We start from the raw sequence: 5,208 nt of genomic DNA, 5'->3' as shown, positions 1-5,208 counted from the left end.
GATCTGAGCCAGGAAGAAGCAGGGGGCCAGTGAGCCCCTCTGGGAACCAAGGGCCTCCAGCCCCCAGCTGAGGCTACAGGAGACCCGGTATAGTGTCAAAGCTGGACCAGGTCCCGTAATCAAGAGCTGGAAGAGTTCCCTTACTGTCAGCAGCAGCAGAAAACATTGAAAGCAGCAGTGGAGCAGCCCTGAACAGAGACAGCGATGGCTAAAAGCCAAAAAGATAGCCAGTAGCAGCGAGATAATGTGAAACCGGCTGAAAGACGCAGAGATGTTCCTGCAGGAGGGAGAGCGGGCAACGAAACAGAGGTAAACTCAACAGAGCTGGTTTGGGGTAAGACTGTATTACTTTCTCAAAACCCAGAGACTTCCTGAAGAGGGGTGGACTTCCAAACCCCTAGGGAGTCCCGAAATGCAGCAGCAGCTAGAGAGGGAGAGAGAGAAAGGAGCTGAAAACCCAGAGTTGTCCTGAGAGCTGAGCCAGGATGGAATGCGGAGGAGGAGGCCGTGCCCTCTGCTGCTGCTGTTGCTGTTTCTATCATGCTGTCGAGCTCGGACAGAGCAAAAGAGCGTTGGTAAGACTGAACTGAAAGATGCCTTCAATGTTCTAACCCAAGAGGAGTGAAGATCTACAAGGAAATCCCCTGAAGGCTCGGGCTCAGGGTTGGAATTTCCACAAAGTAAGAACCAAAATCCTGACTGTCATACTCAAATCTGCTGCCTTCGAAAAAATGGAGGACACTAACCAGTGCCACAAGAAAACTGAAATGAAGGAACTGTGGCCTGAGAAGTGACAGAAAGACTTCTCTTTTCTTCTTGGACTTTTATTGAAGAAAAGGAGAAATTTAATTTAACGTAAATATATATGTAGATGTAAATAAACCTTTGTAAATATTTTCCCCTTCTCCCAGTAACGAATGGTTGTGTTTTGTCTGAAAACTCTCCACATGGGGTGAAAAAGATATCAAGTCCATACCATCACTAAACCCTCTCACAGGGGCAAACTGTGGGAGGGGGGCTTGAACTTAGAAATTAGATTCTTGGGAGTTTCAAACCACCACAGGCTGTCAAAGATTTTTGGTTTTTTGAAAGGATTCAATCTGTCTCCTATCTCCAGGTATTTCTTCAGGTACTTGTTTCAAAGGACTATAAGAAATAGATTAAATAAAAAGAAATGGAGTCAAGGTAACAAAAATAGAATGTTTTAAAACTCATGATACTGAAAAAAAAAACCAAAAAGTGAAAAACAAAACTTCTCAGACAATGGAAAAAACTTTCTTTGAAGTGTATGTTCAATCTTATGCAGTGATACTCATGGCCTTGCTGTTTGAAAGTCAATCTGCTTAGAGTTCCTCTAAACAGGAACTAAAGTATTTACAGTATTACGAAGAAGCCAGATGATGCATGTTGGCTAATGTGCTTTTGCCATTTCCACACCTTAATTCCAAGCAGTACTAATTGTGAAAGTAAGAAACAATGGAGAGGTCATGCCAGTGGTGAGATGTTGAAGTTCTTTACTGCGGTTCTAGACAAAAGTATTGGTGTGATGTTCCAACAGGGATTCCTCTTGTAAACCAAAGTTCTGGTTTCAGCTAAGGCTCTCTGGGAGTCATTAAGAAAACAGCTTTACAAAGGGACTGCCAAGAAGCAAACTAGAGCTTCTGTGGAGTAATTAGGCCTTTGCACAGAAGGGTATATGAAACAGCTGCAAGATGTGTAGATTAGGTTTTCTATTATCATCTTTCTATTATCATCTTTCTATTCATCTTTGATCAGTAAGAATGTGTCACATTGCCAGAAGGGAGTTCAACTAGAAAAACTGGGCAACTGCATGAAGGTTAATATGCAAGGTAAGGCTTACCTGACAGATTAAAAAAAATTTAGGTGTTCCAAACTGTGTTTTTAAAATCAGAACTTTAAGTATTCATTCAGAGACAGGCCAAGCAGACAAGCTAAGAACGGATCTTGCTAATACTGCATGAAAAAATTTTGTTATCCTGTATTTGGATTCTTTTTTTTATGCTGATATAATGGAGAAAAATCATTCTATCTCAGGACATGTGTATGCAGGCTTCAGTCCTACAAGTTTTCCCCCTGAAGTTATAAAATGGTAAACCCCCAGGGCGTGGTGACCCTTGCAGTTGAGCCAATGAGTGCTTCTGCAAAATATAAACATATCACCCAGACTGGAAAAGAAGGTGGTTGTAGTAGTTGTTGTTGGAGAGCGTGGCCATGTTCTAAAGACACAAGGAGAAGGGGCAGGAGCCCCTCTGGGGGGCCACGTCCCCCCAGCCCCCAGCTGGGGTCACAGAAACTTGGAAACAGTGTTAAATTGGACTGAGGTCTGTAGCTGAGAAGATGGGAGTTTTTCTCCTCCACTGTAAGCAGCAGAAGCAGTGGCAAAAACAGCACTGGCCGGAGACTGTGGCTGAAAGTCAAGAGATAAAGAAGAAGCAGCAGAGACGGCACGTAGCCAAGGAAGACACAGAGTTATCTGAGAGAGAGAGAGAACCAGCAGCAGAGAGAGAACTAAACTCTACAGAGAGAGAGAGAGTTCGGGTAAGAACTGAAACAAACTCCCCAAACTCCTTGGAGACCTCTCCTAGAGAGGAGAGGGGTGGTAATCTTGGAGTGCAGCATGCACTGAGAAGAGAGAGGGGCTGAAAAGCTCAGACGTCCTGGAAAGCTGGACCGGGATGGCCAGACGGAATGTGGAGGGGGTGACCTTGGCCCCCCTCACTGCTGTTGCCTGAGACAGAGCACAGGAGCTCTGACAGAACTCTTGAGGCAAAGGCCTTCAGCTGAAAGCTGCCTGAGATGTTTTGACTCAGGGGTGTATCCCCTGAGGAAGGGACCTTCATGGGGGTCTTACACCCCATGATATGACATGGTGAAGAGAGTTTTGTCCCTGCTACAGTCCACGGAAGAGAAAGACCCTCGCTTTGAGTTGAAGGGCCAAGAGGGCTTGGATACCTCTTGTGTGTACTGGCAGAGATCCAGCTACAGCTGCTGCATGCAAGGAGAGAGACTGATACCCTAGAGACACCGCTGCTCTGAGAGTGGAAAAGATCTCTTCCTTCTTCCCTCCTGGACTTTTATTTGGAGAGAGAAGAGATTTGATCCATTGTAAATACTGTTTTATCATGGTAGAGATAGTTGAGATTGTGTGTGTAATGTATTATAATATCTATTTGTAAAGTCATTGTAATATAATCCTTTCCCCCCATTTTGAGTCTTGTGTGGTGTCTGGAAAACCCATCTCACACTGGGCTAAGATGTGGGAGGGGGCTTGGACTCGAGAATTGGATTTTGGGGCTCTCAAACCATTACAACCCTCAACTCTAGTAATCCAAGCAAATCATTCACGTTCCCTCTATAAGCTGGGGAGGCAGGAATACCTCCAACAGAAAATTTGCCTTGCTTGTTTTAGAATGCGATAATCTGTCTTTCTTTCCTTATTGACTGTACAGCAATCCGAGTCAGGTAATCTCAAAATTATGAAACTGACCCCACTAAACATAATGAGAGATTCTATATACCGCCTTGCCCAAAGATCCAGCCACTTGCTTTGTGGCCTGAGGATCCAGCGCAAAAAAAATTCTGAAACTGACAGACATCGCCACAGTGGTTTTAGTGAACTATAGATTTGGTCTAATTGTAATTACAGAAAGACTTCATGAACTTCAACCTGGTTATTAAAATGATGCTTCATCCAGTAGCAAGAACAGAGCACATTATTCTGTACCATCATACTAACCATGAAGGCCAAAGGACAGGAATGAATGTTGGCATGGTAGACACAGCAGTTCTCCTCATTCGCATCTTTCCATCTGGCAGGGCATTCATGTTCCTCACAGAATTCCTTTGCAGCAGGAGCATTGCTAGCCAAGCAGGAGAGAGAGAAAAACTTTTACATCCATTCCTCATTCTCAAAAATTGCAACAAGTACATGACACCTTGTTCTTTATCCTTCTCTGAAAAATTAGCAGCAAAAATGCATGAAGAGAACTAAACACTGTTGCACCACTTCTTTCTCTTCTGTCTCACTTCTGTTTGAAGCATTCCTGGAGCAAAGAAGATTGTTGTCAGCTGGGCCACTGCCCACTGCCATGCAGTAGGGACAGCTGGTAGGTACTGTGCTGCAACCAGGAACCAACCTCAACTTCTCTCCCCAGCCTGACTTCATGACCAGGTGGGATTAGTTGGCACTACCTCATCTAACACAAACACACCATTACTCAACTTCCACTATCAGATATATGTGTCCCTGGCTACTTTCAGTCTTAGTGTTTTCAGTTATATACCTTCATCTATGCACTTGATTCATACAGATTATTTAGCTCCAGTCTTTGCTCCACAATTGAAATTGCCAAGGAAAATAATCATATTGGATAATAATATCAGATACAATTCCCCAAGTCAAAAATGTGAAGCAAAACGCAGACTTTATGAATAGACTGTCCTACAAAACGACTTTTGAAATTTCATTCCTGAAAGATGAATGTAGTCACCTGGAAATGTGTGATGCAACACTGCTTCCTCAGTTACACTTTCAGTTGGTTATCACTCTCATAAATTTTGTTTTAAGATAAAATAATATTCTGCAAACATGGTTTACTCAGTAGACACAGCCAGACTTATTTGTAGTTTAGTTTAAATGTTATGCACTTGTGATAGATCTCTATAAAACAGTTCCAGAACACAGGGATTTATTTTTCAACTTGTTTTTACTGAAAAAAGGCCTAGTAATGAGTAGATTTAAGACAAGACTGTGTTTATTATGAGAAGACTGTGTTAATTGTAAGAAATAAAAACAAATATAGAGGATTAGGTTAATATAGATTGTATTCATGGCCAGACTTACAAAGGCACAAAAATACTTGAAACCTGAGATAAGCAAATCTGTCAATCCCCCAAATATCTGAGCAGATAAAATACTAAAATTTATTGGCCTTTAAATTCATACTGGGAATTAAGAAAAATACACAATCAAGCTGGTGTTTAATTCAATCACACACTTTCTCTAGGGCTGCTTTTTAAAATTTATCCTGTATTCTGTATTTTTTATTCAAGAACTTCATCATGGCTTCCCCCAGCCATGCTGATGCCCATACACTGACTTTCCAGCCAGAGGTACTTCAGTCAGTCATTGTAACCTTAAGGGTCAACCAGATAATCTTCTAGTTAAAAAAAGGTGCAATGAAAGAC

This window comes from Manacus vitellinus, unplaced genomic scaffold, assembly GCF_001715985.3.
Source record: "Manacus vitellinus isolate BGI_N305 unplaced genomic scaffold, ASM171598v3 scaffold_9_pilon, whole genome shotgun sequence".
In the NCBI taxonomy this organism is placed as follows: Eukaryota; Metazoa; Chordata; class Aves; order Passeriformes; family Pipridae; genus Manacus; species Manacus vitellinus.
Note: the sequence above shows the minus strand (reverse complement) of the source record.